The 13,207-nt window shown below is 38.5% G+C and overlaps 1 protein-coding gene across 8 annotated transcripts in view; it reads right to left on the reverse strand.

Annotated features, from left to right (window-relative positions):
- The window catches only part of LOC149808011 (uncharacterized), a 78,807-nt gene that overhangs the window by 10,380 nt on the left and 55,220 nt on the right, over positions 1 to 13,207 (reverse strand). The window lies entirely within an intron of this gene.

The following is a 13,207-nucleotide window of genomic DNA, read 5'->3' on the forward strand; positions in this document are numbered from 1 at the left end:
AGGATGATGACCCAATCTGTCTGTCTATTGATGCGTGTATTTACTTAAGAAGAAATATGACCTCTAAAACACAAAGAGATAGGCAAGCATGATTAGATTAAACACAACGATGTTTTCCTTCACGCCCGTGTAATTTAGAGTTTCAATCGTCTTTGAAGACAAACTTGGTCTCCTTTTGTACGGCTTGAAATAATAAAAAAACTGAAAAATCTTAAGCACTTTGCTATAGATACTTTCATCAACAGACTAAACAACATAAATACCGTTACAACAATAGAAAGCCTTAAATCTTCTATCAAAAAGAAATGCATCAAAAAAATTAAAGATTAACGATAACTAACCAATGAAACCGAATTTAACAAAGGCAATGACATGTGAAGAAATGCCTCTCACTTTGGAAAGGTAGGCGAATGTACTCTGTCATGCACCATCAACTTGAAAAAAATTATAAACAGAGAGAAACCTGAATTCAAAATTCAGTTGTTTTTTTCTTCAAAATTGTTTCGTTTCTTTTTTTTTTTTTTTTGGAACAAATCTAAGCACTAATATAGAGTGGAAAAGGGAAAATGCACATACAAGCTTTGATATTTCTGAAAAAATGAGGGGATATTCCTAACGTTCATAACCACCTATATATGCTTGGACTTGTCTGTGACTTATCCACAAAACAAGATGTACATATTTATGGTCAAGCTGCAAGTGTGTGCGTGTTTTGGAAGATGGTAAAACTTGGATATACAATTTTCTCGTGACACTTATAAAGTGAAGAGTCTGTGCAAGTGTCAAAAGCCAAAGTCATATAAGTTATGTATTTTGTACGGCTTGTAAAGATTTCCACTTTAGAAAATGTGAAGCATCACAAGTTATTATCACAAACAGAAGTGGAACATAGGGGCTTGCAAGAAAGAAAATAACCCAGACTGTTGGTGTCATCAAGAGTGCTAGAGACGGTACCCGAACTTGCTTGCTTGCTTACTTGAATTAAAGTGATTTTCGCTCTAATGGAGCATGTATCACTGGTTTAATCACGCACCGCGTGATTTTTAATTACTCCTGGGGAAGGAAAGAGAGCCTCGTCCCCCAGGCTTTTATGTACTCACAGACTATTTTTAAATTTAGCCACTCAGGTGTAGGACTAACTAGTCCTTAACAACCTGACTGAAAGGCTTTAAACATGAGTGGGAATTGTCTCACCACACACTCATTTTTCTGTCCGAGCGTGGTAAAGGAGGAAAAAGGTGCTCAGCAAGACAGCCATGGATGTTAAGTACTCACCAAAACGCTAGCCGTTCTTATTTCAAATCAAGTCCCGTTTTTGCTAATGGACAATAAAAAGTACCAATAATGTGTTAACCACCTGTGCAATTAGTTCAAATCTAACGAGTCTGTTAAATTTCCTACTTCCTAACATATCTGTCTAATATTAATACTTAGTGTACATAAAAATAGCCATACTGATCTTATTTAAATTATTATGACTAAGCGACATATACCAGTTTGGTCACTGTTAGGTTTAAAAAGTTAAGTTTGTTGCGGTGTTCCAATGGGTCAAGTTTGTTTCGAGAATAGTTTAGTCAAGGAGGGATACCAAGCCAAATATGGTTCCCTATTTAATAATAAGCAATCTTTTGGAGCCCTAAAAAATTCTGGTTTTTCTGTTAGAAGGTAACACGTCTCTCTTTTGCTTTTACGTTCTTTCCCACACTCCTAGTCTCATGATTCTTGATATCAGGAAATGCGTAGCCATGATGGGCGGTAATGTAAGCAGCGGTTTCTACCAGTTGACTGAGGGGGTATCCAGTGTAGGCTTGTCTGTAGAATTGGGGAAGAACTCTGACCCCTAATCCCCATTGAGAAGGTCTTGGTTTAAAGGTTCTAGAGATTTGTAGGCAACGTATTGTATGGCTCTAATAAACTGCCTTGCTTTGTTGACGTCATACAATGCTTGATCTAGCCCCATTTCGGTGTACTTCTCAACGAGGTTCAGCGTCCCCCTCCTCCTCCTCAACCGCCTCAATTTCCTCTTCTGGTTCTGATACTAATTCTTCAGTTGAGGTAGATAGTTTCAAATCCGCCGCTATGGTGTCTGTCGCTGTTATTGTTGTTGTGGTTGTTCTTTCAGCTGAGATTGCCTGTAGTATCGGAGTAAGAAAAGAACGTAGTGCCTCCGATAATTACATTTGAGTTTGCCATACCGTTTGTCTAACATAATTGGCCCTTTGTTTTGCCACCACTCTTTCCGGGGCGGGTTGTTTGTTAGGTATAGTCGGCTGTTGACAAGATGTTATTTGTGTTCTCGAGGTGGGTGGAGTGCTAACTGGCTAGGTCTGCATTTCTTGCTCCCGCTGCTGTTGCGTATATTTCTTCCCTCCACACCGAGTTCTGGGCCTAATTCTTTTAATTTCGTTGTACCCGAACTTACATTATCCATATTATCACCAACAAAAAAAAACAAAAAACGCACAGACCTAAAAGAAACACTCACTCACTTTTTACAGAACATTACTATTTTTAAAATTTTGATAAGCGACGGAAACGAACAACTTAGAGTCACACTTTCTAACCAAGATAAAGAAATCATGTGCTGATAGACTCACTTCTGTATTTTTTCTTCTAACTGACTAACATATATAGGCAATGGAATGTTATTTCTTTTCGAGAGTATTGGGTAGCCCTGAAATTTTTTTTTTTGGGAACTTGAAGCTATGGCGATCGCTTAGGTTATAAGATGGCGGCCTCCTCTGACGACAGGCTTTCTCACAGGATAAGGTCTGCTTCTTCGGAAAGAGAAGAAGAACTCTTTGGTGTCGATACAACTGTTGACAAAGCCTCTGTCAGGTTCATGTTGCTGCTGCTGTTGCTGCTGTCTCTGCTGTTTATGAAGTCTGTACTTCTCCGTCCATTCTTCTTTCTCCTTCTTGAATTCCTCCTTGAAGAGCTCTTCTTTCAGGTCTTCAGTGACTTTCAACATTATGATATTGTCTATCTCTTCAGGTCTCGGTATCAGACTTGTCATGACCCTATGCAAATTCACATAGGCTTCGTTCAACTTGGCTAATCTTGAGCACATCTTCGTAGGAAGATGAGTCGACAATGGATGGGCAGACTGGAGACTGCCCCGTTTTTATTTTCAAAGCGCAGACGTGACGGAAATCATTACTACACGGTTTTCGAGTCGAACCGTTCAAATAGTGTTATGGGAGGGATAGAGAGAAGTCAAAGAGCATGAATCAGGATACCTATAATTAAACAAACCACAAAGGCATTTTTTTCTTCAAAACACATTTTTATTCCAAATTACTTAACACTAACAAACAACTCTAACATTTTTTAACAATAATCCAACAATATAACATCAAACATTTTTTTCTAATCACAAACATTTTTTTTCAACTCACACATTATTTTGGACAGGGATGACAACGTTGTGAATGAAATTGTGATTTCCACTGTTGGAAGTCATTAGGCCATTGATGGACACTACGTTTCCTAGCTTGAGACAAAAAATAAGCATACTGGTCACAAAACCATCGATCTAGTTTCTCATCGTTTCTAGAAGAATGACGATCAAAATAAGTCACTAAATGTTCTAAGGAATAGCCCAGGCTGCGATGATGCAGAAAATACACACAATATTGTCCACACACCAAGGAATCTGTACCTTGTAATTTCATAATATTGAATCGTGTGGTCTGAGCATTTCTTCTCATAAAGTCGATGATATCGTCTTCCAAAGGGGGCAATCCATACGAATCGAAATATTCCACACATCCTTCTTGAGGAAAGTAGACGGCTACCCAGTGGGTTCCTGGGAGATGACTGTCGTCCGTGTTGATCACATAAGCTTGATGGCCTTGAGGTTTGCAATGAGGGAGTTCATCTTTAGCACAGACGACAGGATTCCAAGAAGCAGTGTACGAACTGTGGTTCAAAAGGTAATAAAGTTCCCAGGTATCCATTTGTGTGTTGTTTTTTTCTTCACACGTAATAATAAGTCATCAATTCGATCCTGACGTTTTGCTTGAAAATGTCTGAAAAGTAACCGTTTCTTCGCCTTGTCTCCCAACTCTGATCCAAGAGAGCTTCGATGCGATGGATCTCTTGAGTGGTTAATGGTGGACAAGAATGTTCACTCAAGCCTTTATACCACTGTTGTAACACGTCTTCTTCCGAGATGAGACTCCAAGCTTCGTCCAGATATTCGTCCAATTTTTCTTCTTGACTCAGCATCAGGCATTTATCGTGTTGAATTTGACTGGGATGATTGTTTTGACTTCCATAGCAATCTTTCTTGATCAATTCCTTAATTTTTTTCTGTCAAGACTATAGCATAACAGGAAACTAAATGTGATTCTTGTTCTGGCCATCTAGACTTCATCATGATGACTTCTTCGTCTTTGTCTTGGGGTTCTCCTTTCTCAGGATCTTCACATTCCATGTCCAAAGAATCCCTACTATATAAACGTTGATAAAAGTCTTCCATGACTTCTAATAGTGTAGAATGACTTCTCTCAAACTGTTGGTTTATATCGTATTGTCAAGTTCAGCATACAGGATGACGTTCACCGTATTATCTGCGCGCAGATTTTCTGCAAACTGAAATTCCACACGCATCTGGCCGGATTTTATATGGTGAAAATGTCATTCTTCGCTGTCTTGACTTACAATTCGTTAGAGAACCGTTTTCGAAAATGGAGTTTCACTGTAACTTTCCCTTTGGAGAATGGAATATTTTGTCCCAGATCTCCTTTTATAGCAATGTTGACAGTGTCTAAATACGACTTACTGACGGGCAAATAGTGAGAATGTACAAATTCACGGTGTACGTGATAGGTGTTTGCACCTTCCTGGTCATTGTTTGTGGTACTATCCACTTTGAAAGGAATGACACGCAGTAACGGCACAGAGGTGTATCCCACCACGTTGTACTCCACCATATCGGAATACACAAAGATCAAATTAAGTCCTTGGTTCAGTTCTACCGGGTTTCCAAAAGCTCTGTAAAAATCCATATTACTGTTGATCTTGGGGCTCAAATTGTTTGCGACCATTTCTGCATGTCCACCCAAAATTTCAAACAAACTACCATTGAACCTGAGGGACAATGTGTCCGTATCTTGAAATTTGACCATGAGACGATGAGCCACTTTATGGTACTCAATCTTCACACTTTTTTTGGCTCTGTTCAGTGCTTTGCCAAAGGCTAAGTTGAACCTGTCCGCAATAGTGTCCACCAAATGTTCACCACTAAAATAATAACCTGAAGGAATTTTCAAGGTGTAGATAATGAAGGCTGGATTGCTAGCTGGTCTTGTGTCCCCTAAAACCCCGATTTTATTGATTTCTTCCTCCAGTTGGGCATTCAGGATTTCCACCTCGAAAGTGTTTTGCTTTTCGGTGATGTTTTTGATTTGTGTTGGGTGAATGATTTCCACTAAAGCCACTTCCCAATGGGCTTCGTGATCTAACTGGATGGTCTGAGGTAATTTGACCGTGTAACAGCACAACGTGTTCTTGGGAAACACCTCCATGGAACTGTCACTGGGTAAGGTTGAGTAAAATTGGTTGTTATTGCTCATAATTCCAGAGTTTTGTGGCTCTCCGAGGTGTTACTGGAAGTCAGCGGAGTGTCTCCGTCCAAAATGGGGTTGTTGTTGGAGTGGTGACTGGCACTGACACTGGACACAAGGTTCCCGTTGTTCCCGTTCGAGGAGAATTTCAGGGAGGGATTAGGAAGCAGGTAACCGATGCAACTGCTCAATACAATGGTCCACAATTGTTTGCAAACTCATATTGGCGATGGCTGCACCGATGACACAATACACCACGAAGGTTTGGCAGAAAAAGATGATTTGCGTTTTAGGCACACGTTCTCCACACCACACCCACAAGGGTTGTTTTTGTAAATCTTCCAGAGAAGAATTGGGTGAAGGAGTGATCGCAGTAGCTGAATCTGTGTGAAAGGGAATGATGGTCACTTCTTTTTATAGTCGATGACGTGCGAAGCGTCGATCCAAGAACGAAAACCGGGCGCATATCCTTTCCAACGTACTTTGACTTCTTTGACACGTCGTTTGCCCACTTTACGGTTTCTGCGTTTGACAATCCCTTTGATGTCATACACGTCGTCTTTTTTGGTGACACGGCTTGATTTGAAATAAGTACGGGCTAGCGTTTTGGTGAGTACTTAACATCCATGGCTGTCTTGCTGAGCACCTTTTTCCTCCTTTACCGCGCTCGGACAGAAAAATGAGTGTGTGGTGAGACAATTCCCACTCATGTTTAAAGCCTTTCAGTCAGGTTGTTAAAGACTAGTTAGTCCTACACCTGAGTGGCTAAATTTAAAAATAGTCTGTGAGTACATAAAAGCCTGGGGGACGAGGCTCTCTTTCCTTCCCCAGGAGTAATTAAAAATCACGCGGTGCGTGATTAAACCAGTGATACATGCTCCATTAGAGCGAAAATCACTTTAATTCAAGTAAGCAAGCAAGCAAGTTCGGGTACCGTCTCTAGCACTCTTGATGACACCAACAGTCTGGGTTATTTTCTTTCTTGCAAGCCCCTATGTTCCACTTCTGTTTGTGATAATAACTTGTGATGCTTCACATTTTCTAAAGTGGAAATCTTTACAAGCCGTACAAAATACATAACTTATATGACTTTGCTTTTGACACTTGCACAGACTCTTCACTTTATAAGTGTCACGAGAAAATTGTATATCCAAGTTTTACCATCTTCCAAAACACGCACACACTTGCAGCTTGACCATAAATATGTACATCTTGTTTTGTGGATAAGTCACAGACAAGTCCAAGCATATATAGGTGGTTATGAACGTTAGGAATATCCCCTCATTTTTTCAGAAATATCAAAGCTTGTATGTGCATTTTCCCTTTTCCACTCTATATTAGTGCTTAGATTTGTTCCAAAAATAAAAAAACGAAACGAAACAATTTTGAAGAAAAAAACAACTGAATTTTGAATTCAGGTTTCTCTCTGTTTATAATTTTTTTCAAGTTGATGGTGCATGACAGAGTACATTCGCCTACCTTTCCAAAGTGAGAGGCATTTCTTCACATGTCATTGCCTTTGTTAAATTCGGTTTCATTGGTTAGTTATCGTTAATCTTTAATTTTTTTGATGCATTTCTTTTTGATAGAAGATTTAAGGCTTTCTATTGTTGTAACGGTATTTATGTTGTTTAGTCTGTTGATGAAAGTATCTATAGCAAAGTGCTTAAGATTTTTCAGTTTTTTTATTATTTCAAGCCGTACAAAAGGAGACCAAGTTTGTCTTCAAAGACGATTGAAACTCTAAATTACACGGGCGTGAAGGAAAACATCGTTGTGTTTAATCTAATCATGCTTGCCTATCTCTTTGTGTTTTAGAGGTCATATTTCTTCTTAAGTAAATACACGCATCAATAGACAGACAGATTGGGTCATCATCCTTGAGTTTCACTGTACTTTCGGTTCTTTACTTCATACAAACCCCAAATTTATTAGTCTGAAAGAAAAAAGATAACATGCCCCTCAATACTGTGACACGTCTGTTCTGACTCTACCGATGTGAGTGTGAGTGTTTATGTTAAAATGTTTAAGTGAGATATAAAAAATGGTCAGCTTGAAAACGCGAACCAATACTGTGACGCTCAGTATTTTGATGTGGTAAGAAGAAATGGTACAACACACACACAAAGAGGGCCTGTAAGTTCACATTTCAGTCTGTCTGCACTGTAATGGTAACAACGCAAGAACATAGGGATTATTATGCCACACAGTCCTAGAACAAAACAATGCATCACCCGTTGTAAGCCATTTCATTGGCTATACTTATTTTCTTACCGCGTTCGCTTCGAATTGACTTGAGTAGCTATTCAGACAGTGACGAGAATGGCCATGCTTTACTGGGTCTATCCTATAGGCAATTTATATAAAAAAAATATTTAAAAAAATTAAACTAATGCACGAACAATGGTACCATGGGCGATCCCATGGAAATTGTGTCCGTCTTATTGCAAAATACATTTTACCGTGCAGATCGCTAGAACAAACCTCTGATAATATACATTTTGAAAAGTGTTGTGTGACACTGATCGCCATTGTCGCTTGGTGTCTGCTTTCTTCTTCGAAAAGAGATCGTTTCGTCCTGACTATAAAAATTTAATTTGACTAAGTTTTACGCACTACTTGAACTCATACATTTACGTTGTAGGTGTAAGCCGTCGTTCTCAGTTTTCTGGAAGTTCGTTTTTGCGTTTCTCAGATGTGATACTATTTTTTATGGACCGAACGAAATTTCCTTTGGCGTGAATCAGGACTCGTGGTTTTGTGGCATAAATGGAGAACATTGATCAAAGCTCAGTTATGTCGTCTTCGAAATCGCTGACACGGATTTGAACTAACACTTCAGGTTTTGTGTGAGGCGATACGGTACATCATTGCCTTTTACTTCCTCAATGAAATCGTTTCATCTTATTGCAAAATTACATTTGACTAGGTTTCATACGCAGCAGGTCCCTGTATATAAGGAGAGTGTCTTAGCGTCAGAGTATTCATTCCACTCTCAAACGATCAAGAAGATGGAAGAGTCAGCACAGCTCGACCTGCTGGTCAAATATATGCTAAAGTCATACGAAAGCATAATTCACAGTCGAAATTGGCAACAAAACTTACTCTTTTGGTCGTTGATTTGATGAGAGTCATACGAAAGCGTGTAAGTGCTGATGAAGTTTGCTATATCTGCAAAGGTAAATGGGTATTTGTCTCCAGAATACCTGCTTCGTCTAAGAAAGAGAGACAAAAGTCAAGATACCTAATATCGTTGTCAGGAGAAAGGACACTGGGATTCAGAGTGCCCTACGAGAAAAGAGAAGAAACAGAAACAAGACGAAAAAGAGAAGAGGGATTCAGAAGAAAAAGACATTGAAGATGAGGAAGAACTTGTGCCAGTGAAGACATGGAAATGGAAAAATTGACAATGTGAGCCGATGCGTTGGCCCTGATGTGAAATTTCATACTACCTTCTAAAAGAGAATAGACCAGAAAGAAAACGTAAGTGTCTCTTGGTCTTGACATTGTATAATAAGGATGGCGTGTTTTGTTTTTACTCACACTTTATGAAATTGTGCTCTTTCACCTCTCTCTATCCCTATGGATCATGTTTTAGTTAGAATTGAAATGGAAGGATGTTTTCCTTCACGCACGCTCTTTAGGCATGCAAGTCGGTAAACAATAGTCAGTCTATTCATCCATCATTTTGTGTCTTGATGTTTCCTAAATCACACACTGATGCCATAAAATAACGGGTTAAATGGGTTTGTAGTGTTGGGAGTGGGGGTGGGGTGTAGGTGTTTGGCAGAGTTGGTCATTGCAGGTGAGGGCTTAGGTGCTTTCAAAAAACTTTTTCTTCTTCACTCTGTGTTGATGGAATATAATGGGTTATTTTATTCACTCTGTGTTGATAGTATATATAAAGGGTTATTTTTTCACTCCGTGTGGATAGTGTATAATGGTTTTCTTCTTCTTCCGTCTGTGGTTTGTGTGTGTGTGTGTGTGTGTGTGTGTTCGCGTAAGTCGTGTAGGTCGTATATTTGGTTGTTTTTTTCTTCTTCCTCCCGAGTGTGGATAGTATATTTGGGGTTTGTATGAGTTAGCGACGTTGTGTGGATAGTATATTTGGAGTTTGTATGAGTTAGCGACGTTGTATGGATAGTATATTTTGGGGTTTGTATGCGTTTGCATACGTTTGTGTGGATAGTATATTTGGGGTTTGTATGCGTTCGCGTACGTTTGTGTGGATAGTTTATTTGGGGTTTGTATTATCTGCCTTCTCTGTTGATAGTATATTTGGGGTTTGTTTTTTTTCCTCTTCCCTCTGTGTGTGTGTGTGTGTGTGTGTGTGTGTGTCTGTGTGTGTGTGTGTGTATTCGCGTACGTTGCGTAGGTCGTATATTTGGTTGTTTTTTTCTTCTTCCTCCCGAGTGTGGATAGTATATTTGGGGTTTGAATGCGTTAGCGACGTTGTGTGGATAGTATATTTGGGGTTTGTATGAGTTAGCGACGTTGTGTGGATAGTATATTTGGGGTTTGTATGCGTTCGCGTACGTTTGTATGGATAGTATATTTTGGGGTTTGTATGCGTTTGCCTACGTTTGTGTGGATAGTATATTTGGGGTTTGTTTTTTTCCTCTTCCCTCTGTGTGTGTATGTGTGTGTGTGTGTGTGTGTGTGTGTGTGTGTGTATTCGCGTACGTTGCGTAGATCGTATATTTGGTTGTTTTTTTCTTCTTCCTCCCGAGTGTAGATCATATATTTGGGGTTTGTCCGCGTTAGCGACGTTGTGTGGATAGTATATTTGGGAATTGTATGCGTTCGGGTACGTTTGTATGGAAAGTATATTTGGGGTTTTTATGCGTTCGCGTACGTTTGTGTGGATAGTTTATTTGGGGTTTGTATTATCTCCCTTCTGTGTTGATAGTATATTTGGGGTTTGTTTTTTCCTCCTCCCTCTGTGTGTGTGTATGTGTGTGTGTGCGTATGTCTGCGCGCGTACGTTGTGTGTGTGTGTGTGTGTATTGGTCTCTGTTTGTCCCTATAAAACTCACTTTATCCCCATCAGATACACTCTACCTACCTACCTGCAGTAGCGTGTATTCAGGTCAGCCACTTGCAACACTGTTGACATTTATCCCCTAGTGTTCAGTACAGTGACGTCACTGACGCTGGAAATTTCGAGACTATAAATATGGACTTGGGGATTTCCACAGGTTATAGCTATACATATGTACTAGAGTTCATAAACAAGAACGTCACTCAAGCTGAAGCTATAAAAAGATAGTGGGGTTTTCCAAAGGAATAACCCACAAGTTGTAGTATAAATAGATAGTGGGATTTCATAGGAATTTTAGCTGATTATAGCTATAAATAGATACATGGGTGTTTATCCACGATCGTCACACAAGTTGATATTGTAAGTAGTTACTAATTTTATCCATTTTAGTCTAAACCATTGTAACTTAATTTTCGGGGATGTGTTTATTTTCCTTGAAATTCTGGGACAATTTCGTCATTTTAGCGTTACTTTTAGTCACATCCATTTTGTCGTTGAGCATTTCATGGTTATAGCTATTTATAGCATCATTACAATTATGCAAATTTTTGAACAGCCCAGCAAAATTTCAGGTCTTAGTAATGCTTTATATATAAATCTCAGGCTTTTACTAGTGTATGTCTGTCTCTGTCTCTGTTGTGTTTGGCCCTCTACCATCATTGTCCCTAGACAGGCCAACCATGTTCAATTCCCCTTGACGCTATACAGACCCACCATATTCAATTTCCCTTGAGGCTATACAGTCCCACCCTGTTTAAATGCCTTTGACGCTATACAGTCCCATCATGTTCAGTTTCCATTGTTCATATCCTCTTGACGCTTAACAGTCCCACGATTATTCGTCCATGTTAAATTTCCATATTCCCATGTTAATTTCCCTTGACGCTAAACAGTCCCAGGGTTTTTCGTCCATGTTAAATTTACATAGACGCTAAACAGTCCCAGGGTGGTTAATGTTAAATTTCCATTGACGCTAAACAGTCCCGGGGGGGGGGGGCGGGGTCTGTAATACTAATTCCCATTGACGCTGAATCGTCCCCTATTACTACTAACGGAAACGTGAATTTTCTAAAGAGACTCACCTTTGATGATGCGGTGTCAAAACATAATTACAGATACGACTTCACACGGTACTTTGGACTTAATACAACTTTTCTTAGTTTTTGAGAACTGGTATCTCCACTTGATTTTTAATGCCTCAGAAACAAGATTCAGATTTGATATCCTCATTTAAACAATTAAGACACAGAGGGAACCGTAAAATTTAGAGACAACTTCTTGATCACATAACTTGCAATTAATCTGATTTCTTCAAGTCACTTAGAGATTGTGCAAAAGATGACTTTACTGTGATTATCCATAATGTTTTGGTCAAATGTAAGAACAAATTAAAAAAATATTCCTATGCATTAATAGCACACATATAAATATAACCATGTCAAGGTAATACAGTTAAGTAAATTATAAACAGCGGAACTCTAACGAAAGAACTTAATGTGTTATTTGCTCAGGTATGACATAACTTAAGATAACGTAGCGCTGTAAATGATTGGATATAGTGTGCAAGAGTATGAAGTAATTTCGACATTGGTTTGCCATTAAATAATTGCAAGATAGTTTATTTTGATGTAAATATGATCCCTAACTGAGCTTAATAATTCGAATTACATGTATGCATTATAAATGCAAAGTATTCATCATGCTATGTGTACCAGAACATCGGACAGAATATCCTTTGCATTATTATAATGCATTTGAATGGTGACAGCACATTGTTATGTATGTCTATATTATGTGTATTATTTTCATAATAATAGTTTTGTACGAGTTATTTAGATAACAACAACTTAAATGGTAAGTTTTTCCAATGATTGTAGTACTTTAAAGATGAATCATTCTTGTTTAGTGTATAGGTACGTTCATAATGTTGCATGGTTGCGTAGTACTCTTGTTCAAGTAAGCAGAACGTGATCTGCGTTTCAGAAGTTATACAGAGGGATTCATTTACTTAAATTAATAATTAAACATAATTTAGAACGCCATGAGCCACATGAAAAGATCGTATGAGTCGAGCACTGACATTACATATCTTTTCCCAGCAACATAAAAGAAAGTCAGAGGAAAAGGTTGGCATGATATCTCAGTTATCAAACAAGCTGTGTTTGAAGCTGTTTCCAACTTGTTCCTTGATAAAATTGCTAAAATAGTTTGTATATAGATATTACATATCACGAACCTTACACGTGAATATCTTAGAACCATTATGAGACAAGGCATTATGAATAAAGGATCCACAAAATGTATGCAGTAAACATTATATATTGCAACAAGAGTGCTACTTTAATATCAACGCAAAAAGAAAAAAAGATTCAAAATCGTCAGACAAAAAATACTAAATGCCAATAATAAATCACTGTATTACTTAGTTACCTTGCCACCAATGCGCAATTACTATCATTATCGATACGATTCAACATCCTGATCAAGAAAGCTGTCATCATAATTTATCGTGAGAATTGAAATCTTAGATAAATAATACATTTAAGATGAATAATATCTCGGCTGGTCTAATTAAATATCTCAACATGTTGGAAAC

This window comes from Sinohyriopsis cumingii, chromosome 1 (assembly GCF_028554795.1).
Source record: "Sinohyriopsis cumingii isolate HCF-2022 chromosome 1, ASM2855479v2, whole genome shotgun sequence".
Lineage (NCBI taxonomy): Eukaryota > Metazoa > Mollusca > Bivalvia > Unionida > Unionidae > Sinohyriopsis > Sinohyriopsis cumingii.